Source organism: Bemisia tabaci, chromosome 10 (assembly GCF_918797505.1).
Source record: "Bemisia tabaci chromosome 10, PGI_BMITA_v3".
NCBI classification, from domain to species: Eukaryota; Metazoa; Arthropoda; class Insecta; order Hemiptera; family Aleyrodidae; genus Bemisia; species Bemisia tabaci.
Window position 1 is genome coordinate 42,115,711 of NC_092802.1, and position 18,625 is coordinate 42,134,335.

Genomic DNA, 18,625 nt, shown 5'->3' on the forward strand with positions numbered 1-18,625 from the left:
GCGCCGCGCCGCTCCAGGCCAAATTGCGTGTTTGGTTTCTCTCTTAACTTGACTAATGAAAGGTGATGTCTCTTGTATCCCTAAAAGACGAACAAAAGTAGAAATTACTATACTTTAACTCTCAGAAAATGAGAGATTTTTTCGCCTTTTCTTGTTGTATTTTTTTTTTGAATCAGATATTTTTCTTGATACCTACTTTTGAAAAAATTACAACACTTGCCGCCCCCTTAATTTGCCGCCACGGCCCATGTGGCCACCCCCTAAATCCGGCCCTGAAGAGAATTAGTAGCTTCATAGGAAACTGGAGAAAAAGAATCGATACAATAAAAATAAGCATAGGAACACGAAAAGCAAGAAAAGAAAAGAGGGAAAGAAGAGGCAGAAGTAGCAGCAGCAATAGAGAAAACTTAAAAAAAAGAAGAAGTAGCAGCGTAGAAAGTAGGAGAAGAAGAGAAAGAAGATGATAATGAAGGAGAAGGATGAAGAAGAAGGAGCATTTGAAATTGAAAAAACAAGTATAGGAATTGCAAGAGAGAGAGAGGAAGAGAGAAGGAAGAAGATGATGATGAAGGAGAAGGATGAAGAGGAAGGATTATTGGAAATAGAAAAATAGGAGTAAATATTATAAAAACAAGAATAGGAATTCGAAGAGAGGAGAAAGGAGGCGAGGAAGAAGAAGAAAGAAGAAGCGGCCGCACGGAAAACAGACGTCGAAGAGAAAATAGAAGGATAGGAAACTGAAGAAGAGGAATAATTTTTTCACGTGAAATCTCAGGAGCATAAATCTCACGAAATGTCTGCGAAAGCTGGGCAGCGCGGGTGGTAGATCCTCAAGTTCCGCCCGGCGCTGAATTATATAAGAATAAAAAATGAATAAAATTAAATTATTGAAAATATCTTGAGTCGGGGTCGATCAGCCGAAGAACGGGGGGGGGGGGGGGGGTGGTGTTCAACCGTGCGCGGAGCCGGAGAGCTCCAGTTTTGATTAAGTTAAATTAAATGAGAAAGGGAATTAGATGTAATTTAATTATAAAATCAATAGGAAGGCGATCCCCGCCCCCGCGCCGCCGCCCCATCGGCCGAGAATTAGGTGGCTTGGCAACACTGGATTCCCTCTTGTTTGAATGTATGCGAAATAATCGATTTACATCGAGAGGGGGTCGATTCTTTACCATGGATTTTAATGGAGGGAAAGCTCTGTTGCCAAGTAGAGGATTGGAACTAGAAGCAGGGTTCCCACAGTCGGGGAATACCGGGAAAACTGGGAATTGTCAGGGAATTTTAAAAAGTCAGGGAAAAATTATCAGGTTACTTTTATTTGCTTTCCAGACCAGGTTTTGGGATCAGCATAGTTCCTTCAAGCATGAATGTGTCCTATTATAAGGTGATTCGATGGACGCCATATTTTGTGTCAGAACGGCATGCGATTTATCGCATCAATTGGTTACATTCTATCAGCTACTCGTCATTTTTCTCCAATTTTGAGATAGCAATTCTGTTGTGAGGAGACTAAAGCACTCACTTTTAACATCCACGTGGTGAAATTGCGGAGAATTTTTTTTTTTAAATCACGAGGACAATTCACTATCACACGTTCCCTAGGTTGCAATATTTTATAAGAAATATTTGGCTGCGTCCACGACGTTTTTCTATGGGACAGAAGGATAGATATATCCCTACAAACTCTAGTTATCCTGAAAAATTTGCGAAATAACAGGAAAATCGGTCATGGATCGAGAAATCCTGTGTGCCTCATGCGTTTTTCAAACATTTGATTCAGCTCTTCGAATATGTCGATTTGTAAATTCAAATCAGTGTCAATATGTTCGCGCCAAAAATCAGGAAATTTCATTTGAAACGTCAGGAAAATCCAAACTGATATTTTAGTAGACACCTCGTAATCAATAATCGAGGCACAGAACTTTTCTACTGCAAGCCCAGCGCGACCCCTTCAGATCAGGCTCTCCGCCAGCCTAATAAGCTGTATTCTTGATTGCGTTTTCGTGCCTTGAAGGCGCCTCATTCTCGCCGCTAACGTTGACATTCTTCAAAAAGTTATCGTAGTTCCTAATAGCAATATGTAGATATGAATATAGATGTTTCATATTTCTCTTTACCCCCCATGTCCTCCATGTCCATCGCTTTGTCAAACATTGGACATTGCACATGTGGACATTTTGCATTTAGGAGAATGTTTTCTTCTGCAAAAGCAGTTACGGTCACAGGGCGACTGATGGTACATACGTTGTTTCTACACTGAGCCAGCTATTGTAGTTCCTAATAGCAATATGTAGGTATGAATATGGATTTTTCATATTTCTCTTTACTCCTCATGTCCTCCATGTCTATCGCTTTGTCAAACATTGGACATTTGGACTTTTGCATTTAGGATAATGTTTTCTTCTGCAAAAACAGTTACGGTCACAGGGCAACTGATGGTATACGTTGTTTCTAAACTGAGCCAGCTATTGTAGTTCCTAATAGCAATATATGTAGGTATGAATATGGATTTTTTAATATTTCTCTTCACTCCCCAAGACCCCATGTCCTCCATGTCTATCGCTTTGTCTATTAATTCCAGCAATGAGCCCGCAGGTGGAATTGAATTCTTTTTCCTATTCAAACGTTTGATTTTATATGACTGCGCGGAGTATACTATAATTATCGGTCGGAGATCCGAGTCTGGGGTAATTCAGCGGGGTCGTGTCCACCGTTCCTTCCGGTTGGCTATCGCCGAGTCTATCGACTCTGCCCTCTTCCGCCGAGCCCCGGCCCCGGTGGTGACCCGAATTTCAATTGCGTTCCCATCATTATACCACTGCCTATTTATTTTCAAAACCCAAGTAGCTCTCATCTTTTTCACCGCTAGAGTCCCTTCTTTCACGGAGAAAAAAACTTCGTGCGTCGGACCCAAGTTGAGGTCATATGAATCCCTCAAGTTTTCGGATCATGTATATAAAAACTTGAGGTCCAGCTGCCGGAGTTCGGGTCAGACATCTGAAGTACTTCGATATATATCGAAGGGTTCGGGTCACACATCTGAACTACTCTGGTACATACCCAAGTGCCTCGATGTCTGACCCGAACTTCGGCAGCTCAACCTCAAGTTTCCGGATGCGTGATCAGAAAACTTCAGAGATCCATTAGACCTCAATTTTGAGTCCCACGCACCAAGTTTTTTTCTCCGTGTGCGCTTTTACGGCTTTCTCATAGGTCTTGTTTTTATGAAAATAAGATGAATTTTGCCGCTTTAGCTATTTCAGTGATCTTAAATAAGATTAGACGAATTTTGAAGGAAAACTCGATTTCGAAAATTTGACCCTTACCGCTCTCTTCGCCATCACGGCAGTATGAGAGCCCATGGTGTTCAGGTCCGGGAATAGCCGGGATTCATCTAACTTTGGAGACAAATATAATAAGGTGGAGATACGTTGAACAAATTTACATCTTTTCTTCCCTTGACCATTGCAACCACCCGCTTCCACCAGTAAGATCGCTCCATTGTCTTTTTGTCCGCTTTGTTTATAGCTTTGTCTATTAATTTCAATAATCAGCCCGCTGTGCATGAATGACAAATCCATGTGGCATCCATTCTCTCCCTATTCGAGGATTCTCTTCATGCGGCAAGGCTGGAAACCCCTCGCGGCTCAATTTCGGCCGGGGTGGGGGGGGGGGGGGCATTGAAGTTTGGCCCCCACTGGAGCGCATCGCGAAGACTCAGCGCGCGGGGGGCGGGGGGGGGGGGTGATGAGGGAGGTAATTCAAAGTCTGGCTCCCGAGTCTGATATATTATTATTGTTATTATTATTATATAGAGGAGGAAGATGGCGGCCGTGTCTGGCCCGGGCCGCGCGCCTTGGTGTGCGTGCGTCTCTCGTGTAATTAAATCAAATGAATCAATAGTACAAGTGCATTGTGTTCGCGTCGCTCGTCTTGCATCTCTTGCGCGGATCCCGAATGAGAGTCGTGGCGAGCATCGCGATTAATCGATTGGACCCCCGTTTAAACCTATGAAAGAGGATCGATTATCAGGCTGATCGCGAGGAACAACTTGATAATCGATTCCTCACCGTGGTTTCGAATGGGAAAATTTCGATGGTTGATCAGTGATGCCTCCTTCTCCGGCGAATACTGCTGTGCTAAGGAAGAACGCCGTATGAGCCTTCAGGCGTTGCCAAATTTCCTTGGACAAATCACTAATTTTTAGGAAAATTTGATAATATTTTTCTTCCAATTTATCAGATAATTTCGTTTGGAAGTTGATTTAAAGTGCATGTCCTACCTACTCGTAAGGTTTCTTAAAATTGCAAAATACGCTGCAGTAAATAGAGTCGCCACGCGGTTTTCCAGTGGCGAGGCGCGAATGATCGAAAATCGATATTTCTCCATTTGAAGCTGTGATAAAGAATCGATTATTAAGGTATCGGTTGCGAACACCCTGTTTATTGACCCTTTTCCATAGGCTTAAATGGCAGATCAATCGATATATCGCAAAGTACGCCACTGCCATTTTCCTTGATTTCTCGGATCATTGAAAATGTATTTACAGCTTTCCGGTCCGTAACTGCAGATTTAATGGTAGCTGTATCCACATTTTTTTACAATCTTTAGGACATTGATGAACTACTACCTCTGGCCGCATTTAGAAACAACATATCGTCGTTCTTCTCGCAAAAGAACGTAACTACATTTCAGTGTTATCCAATTCTCCCTCGCAAATTCCATTATTCCCAAGAGAATCTTGGGCATATTTATCTGAAAATTTCACCGATTTTTCTCCGATCTCATGCAAAAATCAGAAAAATTTTGGACGAAATCTGCACAGGTATGTTCTTGTACAAAATTGAGTTGTTCGAGTCAATTTTGCAACGTTGGGATATCCTGAAGACGACGATATATCTACGGTGCAAGTCGGCAATCACATAACTCGGTTTGCGACGTTGCAGACTTCCTGTCATACTTTATTTTTTAAATGGAAAACTACTCAACGGCAATTCTTTAAAACTGTCATGATTTTTCTCCTCAATGCGAAGAAAATTCTGCAAAAACTTCAAGAAAAAATGTCAATTTGCTCTCCTTCAAAAAAATGACGTAGAGGCGGAGATTTTCAGACATCGCAAACGAGTTATGTGATTGCAGACTTTCACCGTCGATATGTTATTCTTTCCCGTATGCAAGTACGTGATTTAACGGTCGAACCCAAAATTTCAGTTCCTTATCGCAGAATGGACGCATTTCTGTCAAACGGAACTATATGCATTCAGACATGAGCCCTGAGACCCATAAGAATATATGCATTACAGGGCTCACGTCACTATGCACATAGTTCCGTCTGATTGAAATACGTCCAAATGAGGTCCAATTAATCCCCCCTCCCGCGAAGGGGCGACTTTTTGGGTGACTTTTCTTAGCTCCACCTTCAGCTGTGGGAAAAACATTTGAGAAGCATGATGTAATAGTTTTTGTCCGTGAAAGCCACGCACCGGGCTAGTTATTGAACGCCACTGCGTATTGTATCGGTATTAATATTTCTTTCTTTTTTTGTGCAGGATGAAGGAAGGCGCTGTTTAACCCGGAAGTGGAGACCTACATAAATAATTTCACCGGCACACGGTAAGTGTCGACATCCTCTTTCATTTGCATAGTAATTCTCTTTTCTCTTTGCTCATTTCATATCTTCTGCACCCATTCCAATTCTGTTATTTATTTTTTCCCTTCCGATTCCGTGTGTTGTCAGTTCACAAGTTACTCTATTCCCGCCAGTTAGCAAAATCGCTTTTTCTTTATTTAACTCAATTATTTATCGCTGGAAAAAAGTCTCTTGGATCCAAAATTGACAAGAAAAAATTGTTCATGGAGAGATCGGTGAGGCATTTTCTAACGATTGTTTCACACGGGTTAAGTGAGGCAATTTTTCTTCCATTTTCTTGCTCAGGCAGGGCCGTACATAGCAGGGTGTCTAGACCGGGAAAAACCGGGAAAATGTCGAAGATATCGAGGACTGCAAAATTTCAGGGAAAAATCAGGGGATCTGTTCTAAAACTGAGAATTTCTTATTCTATATTTATTTTTACTCTAATTTTTTATATTTTCACAAAATCGTCGGAAAAATTTAATTTATGCCACGATATCAAAGTAAAAAACGCGTTATCTCCAATTTTGTCACAGATCCGCTGGGAAAATGGCTTATTCGCCGTGATATGAAGTGAATTCAAATGATCTTATGTGTTCTATCAAAATCCTCGTCAAAAATTGCGTAAAAACCGCGATATTTAGGTGAAATACGAGTGACCCCTAAGGCTCCACAAAACCGCTGGCACAATCGCATGATTTCGCGCGATATTGATATGAAAATCGCTTGATTGCTCACTTGTTTACTGAATTTCTGGAATAATTGCGATTTTTTTATGCTCACCAGGAATTGCATGAGAATTTTTCGTGAATTAGCTGGTCAAATCGGACATCAAGCGCGCGCGCAGCTATTTGAATTCCGGAGTAGTCATCAGTGGCGTGGCGTGGCGTGAATGATCGATTATGAAAGCTAATCCCCATTTAAAGCTATGGTAAAGAATCGATTATTGAGGTGTTTGTTGCGAACACCCTGTTTATTGATCCTTTTCCATAGATTTAAATGGCAGATCATTCGATATATCGCAAAGCACGCCACGCCACAGGTAGTCATGTGGTATCACGCGGAGATGAAGGAGAATCTTAGCTTTTCGCCCGTCTCAAATTACTGACGTATATGAATGTAAGTATTATACTCGCAACGTTAAATGCGGATATAGCGTGCGATTTTTCAAACTCCGAAGTAGGTCTGTGGTATCACACGAGAATGAAGGAAACTTTTATTGTTAGCTTCTTGCCCGTCTCAAATTAGTAAAGTTTATGGATGCCACGATATTCACGTGAGGAATGTCATGGTGTCTAAACCGGGAAAACCTGTAATTTATCAGTACCTCTTTAAGTGCCTATTGTTGAGCCTCCAATATCGATCTCTTGAATGAAAAATTTAAATCTTTAAATCATTAGAAAGTAGAGGATCTTTCATTAACCCGATAATACAAACATCAGGAACGCGTTTGGACTAACATATTTGAACGCTGAAGAATCCGTTGAAAGATGAAAACTATTCGATATCTGGAATTCAGGAAACAAAATTATAATTAAAATATTCAAAGCTGGAATTTCCAAAAATTATATAGTTTTTCCCAAGAAAATCCCGACAAAGTGAGAGAAAACTTCGGTTCCCATCAGGGATTGAGCTCCTGAAAAGGAGAAAAAATCAGGGAATGAGCATAGCCAAGCAATATAGACCCACTGATTTAAATGGAGGTGAAACTCGCTAGAATATCCACAGCTCTGGAGAGATTCCCTCCCGGCAGAGTGACAGTTTAATCGACACGATACAAGCAATCAAAATATCGACCGATTTTTTTTCAAGTTTTTCCCCTGTTTTTTTCGAAAATTGAGTAAGCCACGTTCACGAGTTAATTATATCATCGGGAGACTGACGGATTCATTCCCTTCAATTAATTTTTTGTTTTTGTTTTTTCAATCCATTTCTGATGTAGGGAGATACACATTTCTGCAAGTATATAAAAACTCGATGGTTAAAGCTGTGTGCAGATGGACAGAATTTTGGAATTAGGAACCACAATCTCCAATTCGTCCATAGAAGCACCAATCTGCATAAGGGAACTGATCGCACACATGTTGTTCCTAAATTGAACCGGACACTGTAGTTCCTAATTGGAAAATTGAGTCCAAATCCACTTTGATAAAAATCATATAATGAAATTGATTGCATTTTGCAAAAAGGAACCAAAAGCATTGCAATGATGCTAAGATTGTGCAATTTCATTCTTTGCGATAAAATTACCAAAACCATGAAATAATATTAAATTTACAGGATAATTTTTGTCTTAAATTTACAGTTTATAGCGAGTAAAATAAAAACTGTTAATAGATAATCAGGTTTTTCCTCCAAGACAAAAGAAGTTGCACACTTTTAGCAACATTGCAATGCTCCTCGTTCCTTTTTTCAAAATGCAATCCAAATGTATGTCGCTTAGCCTTTTCATGTGCCACACAAAATCGGAAATATTGTCGTTTTCTGGAAGAAGAGACTTATCTCCATTTCAAGGTTGCAAAATCTACTCATATAATTACATTAATGTGCACTTCTTATACAAAAATGACAGATCCATAGGTGTTCCGTGTATGAGGTATCGATAACAGTCCACTCGCGAGCACATATAGGGAAGTTAGTGACCTTAAACAAGTTAGGTTCAGATACCTAGGCAACTAAACTAAGTGCCTGGTCATGCTTAGAGTATCAGCGAGATGTGAAGGCGCTTCAGGCTGACGCACTCGCCAGTGTAGACAAGAATCAGCAATTTTGAAAAAACACGACGTTGTCATATTTTTGCCAATTTAACATTTTTAGTAAATGTTGCAACCTCGGAATGGAGTCAAGTTTCCGCGCCTGAGAGGCGACGAATTTAATATAACATAGTACTTTAATTCTTCTGCAGGTATATTTCTCCAGCGGATTGTAACCCTCAGTCGGAGATTTTACACAATACCAGTCCTTCTACATGAGAACTTTGGGAAAGCCTCTCCATTTCCTCCTAACCGAGATCTTTTTCCCCCGTGACTTTGTCCTACAGCACAGTAAATCTAAAAGCAACTGCAACTAATTTCAAACCGTACGTTCAATTCGATTTTCGAATGCTTGCGTAAAAAAATCCTCACAGCTGGAAGTGTGTCGTATGCTGGCCTTTTTTAGAGTTCTAATAAAGCTAGCAATTTTGCAATTTTTGCCGATCGACCTTCCGTTTTCGCGATTTTTGCCCTAGTCACGAGGAAAGACAACAAGAAGGTCGCGCATTGAGGTGAGGTTGCCACACATTGCGGAAAATCGCTTCTCCTCCTTTCTCATGTAATCCATGCACTGATAATGTAATCTGTTAGCTAAGGGTAAGATTGGTGTAAGGCCAGTATTCTTATGAGAAGTCCAAGAGCCAGCGCAAAGTCAGAATAATCGCCTGAAAATTTTGCAAAAAAAAAAAAAATAATCGTATCGATGCTTAAAGTCGATTTAAATCTTATACTGCAACGTTACAAACCTCCACTCGTCGTATATTATTTTTTAGGAAACATTATTATAACTATACAAAATTCTTGTATAGAAATTCTCTGTGAATTTTTCTTTTGCGTTCAAAAATATTCACGCACGATTTTGGAATTTTTTCTCTTTTTCTTCAAATGTAAAACACATATCGACGGTGAAAGTCGGCAATCACATAACTCGGTTTGCGACGTCGCAGACTTCCTGTCATACTTTATTTTTTAAATGAAAAACTACTTAACGTCCAGTCTTGAAAATTTCTGTGATTTTTCCTCTTCGTGCGGAGAAAATTCTGAGAAAATTTCAAGGAATGATATTGATTTGGTCTACTTCAAAAAAATAAAATGTCAGCGTAGATTTTTAAACACCGCAAACGAGATACGTGGTTTGGTAGTTTCACCGTCGATATATTTCAAAACCATGAAATCTAAGATATGGTACAGAAAAAGTCATGGATTTCTATTATATTGGTCCGGAAAAACGTGGAAATGTCAGGAGAGATAAGGGAGGAAAGAATTTTAACGGTAAGGGTAAAATACCGAAAGAGCTCATGAAATTCTTGGCCTTTGGCATTGTGTTCATGGAACGTTCAGTGAAAGGGGGAGATTTAAGAAAAACTCAAGGAACCTGCAAGAAAACTTGAAGAAAAACACAGACAAAAAGGGGAAACGCAAACTTGCTCAAAATTCTGCGAAGATCCAGGTGTAAAATTTGCAAATTCCATTCAACGATGAGACAACTCTGCTAGGCATCCTCGCCGGCGTTCGATAACTATAAACGGATTTCCATGAATAAAAATGAACCACGTATGTAAATCGAACCCTCGACTTTGGAAACGACCCGAGCGACAAAGCGCTGTGAGCCCTGGATTCCCCACGCTCATATGGAAGCAGAGCTCACGGATTTTCGACGCTGGGATGGACTCGAGTCGGCATTTTCGAAGACTCGGCCACGAGCATTTCAATTGAGAAAGGAAGCTTTTTCGATGGAGCATTTCAAATCCGACCGTTGACGAAATGCTAATCCTCGCCGTTCGGTGACTCACGAGGACGCAGCTCAGTCAGTCGGACGATTCGCCCCGATTCTGGGTCACGGAAACTCACTGCGACGGAAATACCATCGTCCCTTGATTTTAAAGCCTCCGGGCTGATTATTGAAATTAATAGACAAAGCGATGGACAAAGAAGACATAAGGGAACATGGCGCGAGCCTATTGGTTGACAAGGGTAGTGCCAATAGACTATAAAAACATCCAGTTCACCACGCTCTCGGTCAGGAGGTGGTCCCTTCATACACAGAGAGAGTTAAAACAACGCGGCTTATGGATGTTACAAACAGGAATAAAGATTACACAAATCGGACGTTTTTTGTAATCTTTGATCGACCCATTCCCGAGTTCCCATTTCCGTTCCCTCTCTCATTCCATTTGTTCCTTACCGTACCCCCTATTACCCGGTCCATTCCAGTCTATAATCTTTGCAATCGGTGAAAATTTAATCTATGTTCCCGTTTGTGACGCTGTGAAGGCCTAAAATACGGGAACCAATCAGAAATGGATTCGCATTGTCTTTACTCTCAGTATAAAGGGACTCTATCAGGAGGGAAGAGCATCGGTCTAGCGGCGCACAGTGGATCGAGGCAATTATTAGAGAGGTCGGACATGAAATTTTCAACAAAACCCGTACATTTTTAAGTTTATTTCATCACATAATGGAGGTGTTGCATGTGTGAGGGATTTGCGATTTGACCATTGATTCTTATGTAAAAGTTTGCGAGAAACACGATGGTGCCACTGGTTTTCTCTGAAATCATCTCCCAAGCTCAAAAAAAGCTCTCAAAGTGAGGCCAAAATGGAGGGGATATCCCACCCTACCCTGAGAGTCCACCTCTACATCAAAACAAACTCTCCATGCAAAGATAGGGAGCAAATACATTAGCAGGGTTGAGGTATTTTTCAGTTTTGGAGTTTCAGTTAGAGGTGGACTCTCAGGGTAGAGTTAGAGTACCTGTATAGGGAGAGTAGCGACAGATCTGAAACTCCGAAAGTCCATCAGGCCTTCACCGATGCCTCCGCGAATAAAGTTAGGGCCCAAAAGGGCAGCCAACCTATGAATTTCGAATGTCCAGAGCGATTTACAAATACAATTGTTACGAACCGTCGTTTAGAAAGCATGTATTTGGTTTACTTTTTGCATAAATTTACTTATTTTTGCGAAAGAACGCTCATTTATGTACATTCTTAGCCATCTTGGTTAGAATTGAAATATGTAGGCTGGCAGTGAAATTTTGTGTGTTAGAAGTTGCTCAGAAGGGTGGCTGCACTTTTGGGCCCTAAGCCCTCCATGAACCGATCTGTCGCTACTCTCCCTATACAGGTACTCTAGGTAGGGTGGGATATCCCCTCCATTTTGGCCTCAACTTGAGAGCTTTTTTTGAGCTTGGGAGTTGATTTCAGAGAAAACCAGTGGCACCATCGTGTTTCTCGCAAACTTTTACATAAGAATCAATGGTCAAATCGCAAATCCCTCACACATGCAACATCTCCATTTTACGAAAAAACCAATGGAACCACTTTCAGGACCTCAAAGTTGCGTTTTAACGGAGTTATGAGCGTTTAAAGTTTCCAAATTTTGTCGGGCTTCTCTCATGAACTCGTTCCACTGTGCGGGGCTCCAGCGGGGAAAAAATGCCGAAAGTCGTCGCGGCGCGCGTAATAACGGAGGGTGACAAGCGTCGAGACGCGCGGTTGAGCACGCAGCGAGGTGGCTCGGCGGCGGGGGGGGGGGGGGGGGGTGTTGAGGGTCGTATAAGCGACCTAGGTCACTGTTCCGCGCGTTGCCCGGTCCATATGTCAACAGGTGCCCCCGCTCCCCCTCCCCTCCCCCAACAGCCACTCCCGCCGTGTTGTCAGATTGTGCCTTCGCCTCGGTGAGGCGTCGTCTTCGCCGGGTTAGAGTAGAGTCCCTTTATACTGAGAGTCAAGACAATGCGAATCCATTTCTGATTGGTTAACCGGATTTTAGGCCTTCACAGTGTCACAAACGGGAATAAAGATTACATTTTCACCAATTGCAATGATTATAATCTGAAATGGACCGAGGAATTTCAGGTTCGGCAGGAACAAACAAAATAAGAGAAGGAACGGAGAAAGGAATTTAAGAATGAGCCGATCAAAGATTTCGAAAAACGTTCAATTTGTGTAATCTTTATTCCCGTTTGTGACTCCATGAGGGGTGTTGTCTTGACTCTCGGTATAAAGGGACTCTAGGTTAGAGTACCTTTATAGGGAGAGTATGGACAACTGGATTTATGTATCTCTGAGGGCCCAAAAGGGCGACAACGTGAAGAACGAAAGTCACCAGAAAAGTGCTGCTGCCAACCTTATGCATTTGAAAGGGTAATCAACAGGGCCGACAGCGCATTGTGAGCAAGCGTTTTTAAGGAGTGAGACTTTGAAACTAAGCAAATGTATGCAAAATCAACATTTTATACGTTCTCATATAATTTTTGATCAGTGTACCTGCTCTCGGAGTTTGAATTAGCACCACTGGATAATTTGAGTTCATAGGTGGGCTGCCTTTTTGGGCCCTAAGAGCTACGTGACCTGATCAAACCTAACCTCCAAATTTTCGAGCTGTCCATACTCTCCCTATGAAGGTACCCTACGCTGGGTATTCCTAAAAATCTGCATTATTTTCAGCCAGAGTCCTTTATACTGAGAGTAATGACAATGCGAATCCATTTCTGATTGGTTCTCATATTTTAGGCCTCCACAGCGTCACAAACGGGAATAAAGATTACATTTTTTGCTTAATCTTTGCCTTAATTGTAATGGATAAAACGTCAGCGGAGATCCTAAGACAGCGCAACCAAGAAATGCCCTTTCTGCACCCAGCGCTTCAATAATTGGACGTATTTCTGTCAAACGGAACTATGTGCATTAAGACATGAGCCCTGAGACCCTCAAGAATATGTGCATTACAGGGCTCACGTCACAATGCACATAGTTCCGTTTGATAGAAATACGTCCAATTTCAATAATTAGCCCGCAGGGTCGGATCGAAATCACCACATGGAGATTGTATTCGCAGAACGGCATTCCGTGTTCATTGAAAACTTTCGACGAACGCTTTTTGTGTTCTAAATCCTCCATTGGAGATTTGGCAGGTGTCCAAAATTTGATGAATTTTGTGTTTACCTGGAAAGTACAAAGTGAAGCGAAGACAATGCTCTATTGGTTCATAAATTGAACAATTATTGGAGGAGATGTGTGAATAGATCTACTCCTCTAGAATACATGTGTTTAAATGGGAAGTGCCGCCGGATGAAGTCATAAGGCGGGCCATTTTCTCGCGATCGAATCTATTCTTTTACAATGTCCCATTTCAGAAAAAATTATGAAAAATACTTTGAAATCAGCTCCTCAAACATCCTCATACAGAAAAATAAAAAATTTGCGTGCAACTTCTGCATTCTAGCAATTCTAGCATGCACCTCCGTATTTTCGCGAGAAAGGGAGCCCCTCGTTTTTTTTTCGCCCTTCTCCGAAGAATCGTCTCTTTCAAAATTCTCGACTTCAGTGCTGCCATTTCCCGGAATTCATTCCAAATTTTGGAACTTCTTCCAGTTTCTTGGAATCTTCAGAATTCCCGGAACTTCCGGCCATTTTCGGGATTTTCTCCGAATTTCGGGGTTTTTTTTTGTTAATTTGACCGATTATTTGATCCTATTTGACAATTTCTTTTTTCAAATTCGACGATCGTCAGAACTAAATCGGGACGTGCTTTGGTATTTCTTCCCGGAACCCCGGAATCTTAGGTAAAATAAAATGGCAGCACTGCTCGATTTAGATATATTTTCCTATGGTTTGGCTCTTTGCCGAGCTAATGGAAAACGCCGTATGAACATTCTAATGTTTCCACATTTCCTTTGATAAAACACGAATTTCCCGGTAAACTTATGAATATTTTCCTTTCAATTTTTCAGATAATTTTGTTCGTAATTTTAACCAGAGTTCTTGAAAATGTCAAGGAAATATATTCATAAATTTCCTCAAAAATAAACATTTTATCGAAGGAAATTTCAACTGTCGAATGTCTATACGGCGTTCTTCCTTAGCACGGCAGCGGGGGTTGCAGTTATACTTACCTCCTTCGTCGTACGAAGTTCATCCATTGGAACCACCCGCTTCCATCAATGGGATCCCTCCTTATCCCTTTTGCCTTCTTTGTCTATCGCTTTGTCTACCAATTTCGGCAGTATCTGTCCGAGGGTTTTCCGATGAAAAATTCGAAAACGGAGTGGAGGCGTGGCAACCGGGTTTCATCTTGACTCCTCGACACTAATCCGCTAATCTCATCGGCTCGCGAAAACCGGTCGCGCGAATTTCGCGTTCATTCAAATCCACCCGAGATTCGCGACCCCCTCCACCCCCCGCTCCCCGCCCCCGCCCCCGACCCGGGCACCGGTTTGGTAGTTACCTCTTCTGGTAGGTCAGTGTCGTCGTTTCCGTCGCAACCGTTTGAGGCAATCCTCCTCGGTTGCGTCACTCGCCGAGGCTGCCGTGCTGAGGAAGAACGCCGTATGAACATTCGACAGTTGCCAAATTTCCTTCGATAAAATATTTATTCTTGAGGAAAGTTATGGATATTTTTCCTCGAAATTTTCTGAAAGTTCTGATGAAATTGCGAACAAAATTGTCCATAAAATTGGAAGGAAAATATTCATAAGTTCCCTGGGAAATTCGTGTTTTATCAATCTAAATTTGGCAACGGCTGAAGGCTCACACGGCGTTCTTCCTTGGCACGGCCGGAGGGTCCTCCAGCATAATGCGACGGATTTATGCCCAAAGGAACTACTCACAAATTTGAGTCGTATTCAATCCAAAGACCGCAGGAGCACTTTTTGACGAATCCAAAATGGTGTTTTGCCTTTCCCGGGCGCCATGCGCCAAATGCGCCTAAGAATCGGGCCTTGGCGCCTAAAAATTGGGGTGCTGGGCCATCGTGGCGCCTAAAAAATTTGACAAGTTAAACTCACAATCGGGAAGCAGCGGTAGCGGTGAAGCGCTCTTCATACGCACCGTTCGCAGCGCAGCCCGAGAGCGTATGCAAAAATTTAATTTGGCTCCTAAAAAAAATAGTTGATGGCTCCTAAAAATTAATTGGGTTTTACGGCCAAGGTGGCTCCTAAAATTTTAGGGGAGGAAGCAGAACTTTGGAAAAGCACAATGATTGGCCCGCGTCTTGCAGAAAGGAACCAAGCCACATCAGTTCTTGCAAAATTTAATTGGGCAATTTAATTGTTTGTACGAAAACGGTTGGGCGGATTTTTGTGCTAATTTCGGTAAATCTCCTGCGTATTACGAAGCAAATTCCTTTACATTTTCAAAGGAATATGCGCGAAGGCTCTCTTGTAAAATGTTAAATTGCCTATAGTTAAATTTGGCAATAGCTGATGTGGCTTATTTGATCTCCGCCAAACGCAGTTCAATTACTAGTTCAATTAATAGTGTTTTTTTGGGTCACTAGTCACTACTAAGCCGCATCCACTGAATTTAACACAAATTGGTCAAAACTAAAATTTGGGTTTTTTTTTTTTTGGGGGGGGGGGGGGGTCTACCCATCAAGAGTTTATCATGAGTATGCTAGTACCTTGTGATTCTATTCATTTTCACATAGTTCTTTTTTCATCGTAAATTGGACTACATGTTTCAATGTGAAACTATAAAGTCTAGCACGGTTTAAAAACAACGTATGTGCCATTAGTTTCCCTATGCACGTAAATGTTTTTCCAGAAGAGCCAGAATTTATAGTTCAAAATTGCAAAATGCAGTCCAATTTATCCGCACGCGAATGAACGCTCCTCAGAATCGCGAGTCGGGGAGAGGAGGAACGAGAGAGATAAAGACGCGAAGCGACGACAACAATAAAACAGATAAAACCCGAGCGAAAAGAGAAGCCCCCCCCCCCTCCCCGCTCATCATCCCCCACCCCACCGGGGGGGGAGGGGGGTTATAAAAACCAACTGGTAAAGTTGTCGGGGGACAAAAGCCGGGGACGTGCGTTGGGCGAATTAAAAAATATAATAACAATAATAATATCAGTAAACAAAAGGAGGGAGAGGGAAAATAATAATAATAAAGATAAAAATAAAAATTTACGGGCGCAATAACATCGGAAAAGGAGACGATATAATAAGAGACGCTGCGGTGTTCTGGCGGGCAGGAGGCAAGAATGCCGTATCAACAGTCCGAGCTTGCCGCATTTCCTCGCCTAAAGTATTTATTCTGCAGAAAAGTTATTAATATAATGTTACTTATCATGAATATATAGCAGGAATAAAATTTTAAGGCAAGTTAAAATCTGTCAGACTCGGGCCTTTCAGACGTTGTCTTCCGGTTCGGTAGATAGAGAAGGAGAAAGAGTAATGGGAGCAAAAGGAGAAAAAGGAGGAAAAGGAGGAAAAGAGACTGACGGAGAAGGAGGCAAAGAGGAAGAAAAACACGGAGAACCAGAAATTATTCTTTCTCCGTTTTCCTCCTATTCTTCTCTGTCCATTCTTACTTGTCTTTCTTTTTCTTATTCGTCTTCTCCTTTTTCTTCTTTATCTTATCCTCCTCTTCTTCTCCTCTTGTTTCCCCTTCTTTTCTTCCCCCTCCTCCCCCTCCCTTTCTTTGCACATCTTTTATAGTATTATGATTCTTCTTCTCCGTTCTGTTTATTCTTTCTCTTCTCTTTTTTCTCCTTCTCCTGCCGCCTTATCTTCTTCCTCGTCATTTTCTCTTTTCCTCCCCCTCTTCCTTCTGCTTTGTCTTCTCCTTCCTCTACTTCTTCCCATTCTGCCGCTTCTTTTCTCTCCAATTCTTCGTATTCCCCCCTTCGCCTTCCTCTCTCTCCAGTAGCTGTAACAGCTCTTTGCTTCATCTCCTCTGTTCTCGTTCATTCTTCTACCGTCGCCTCTTCTGCTGCTCCTACGCTTCTCCCTCTACTTCATCGTTCTACTCTCTCTCCACCCGATTTTGTTCCTCTCCGCTGAGTTCTCTTTTTTTCTGTCTTTTTGGGGGCTCTAGGGGAGCCGGACCTCGGTTCCCCGTACATACGCCACTGACCCATAGACGAGCTCCCTACTCCCGTATATCTGTTCCCATGTTCTAAAGAATATCCATATTTTATGGTCAAGAATCCGGCAACCCTGCAACGTTCATACTGCGTTATTCCCGAGCACGGCAGTACGGCAGTATTATTATAATGACTTTTCTCGGTGATGACGTCACGCGCGACGTGTGGGTGGGTGGGGCGTGGTGGGGGGACGGGGGGTAACGGCCGGGTCCAGGGCCGCCGGCGAGGGGGAATAATAAAATATTATATATAATAAAATTGAATAATAATAATGGCTGGAGAGAGTAATAGTGGGTAATAATAGACGCTCGTTTCCTAGTCTGGCTGTGGCGTTGCCCGAGCTGGAGAAGCGAGTCTTGCGCCGGATCCGAGTGCGGACGCCGCACAGTGTATATCGAGTCCACAGCGGACTGATTATTGAAATTGATAGACAAAGCTATAGACAAAGACGACATAAAGAGTATGGAGCGATCCTATTGGTGAAATGGGTGGTTCCTATAGACAAAGGCAGAAAATGATAGACTAACTGTCGGGTCTCTTGTGGGTTGCCGTTAGTTAGTCTATTGCCTCCCTCCTTTGTCCATTGCAACCACCCGCTTCCACCAATAGAATCTCTCCGTATGTTTTTTGTCTCCTTTGTCTATAGCTTTGTCTATCAATTTCAATAATCGGCCCGCAGGAGCGCTCGGACAAAATTTAGAAACTTGAAACGCTTGTAACTCCGATGTACCCAACTTAGAGGTTCTTGAAGTGGTTTCATTGGTTTCCTCGTGCAATTGGCTTCTAAAAGCACGCCTTGGAATTGAAAATGTGACGAAATAAACATCAAAATTGGCAATTTTAGTCAAAAATTTCATGTCCGACTCCTTTAATTGCCTCGATCCACTGTGCGCCGCGCCGCGCCGACCCAGCACGTAGAGTCGCAGTCGGTGATCGACCTCGCTTTCCTCTCGCCCCTGCCAGATCCCGTTTGCTTTGTCAATGTCTCATCCTTGTATCCTTCCCGAAAGCGCAGAAAAAAACGGCTACAGCTAGGTGAAAGAGGAGATGAGAGGATAACTTGTGGTAAAATAAGAGATGAGAAGGAAGGAAAGAGGAAAAGCGAATGGAAGATGAGCCGTGATGAAGTTATGAAAAAGAATAGGAAAGAAGAAAAACGTGCAGTAAATGGAAATAAGAAGAATCGCCGAGCACGGTGTCAATGATCATAGTGTCAACAAGTAGACTTACTGAGTTTTTGTTGACACCGTTATCAACGAGAATAGAAAATTCTCCCTCCTGTCAAATGATGGGCACGGTGTCAACAAACAGTTTTACTCAGTTCCTTTTGACGGTGTCATCATCCGGAAATAAAATTTGCCCACTGTGAAAT

General features: G+C 42.1%; 1 protein-coding gene across 1 annotated transcript in view; it reads left to right on the top strand.

Annotated features, from left to right (window-relative positions):
- Positions 1-18,625, top strand: part of bab1 (bric a brac 1) — a 423,053-nt gene that overhangs the window by 117,147 nt on the left and 287,281 nt on the right. The window contains exon 4 of the mRNA XM_019043711.2: positions 5,550-5,613. The gene's annotated coding sequence lies outside the window, so the exon portion shown is untranslated. The remainder of the gene's footprint in view (positions 1-5,549; positions 5,614-18,625) is intronic.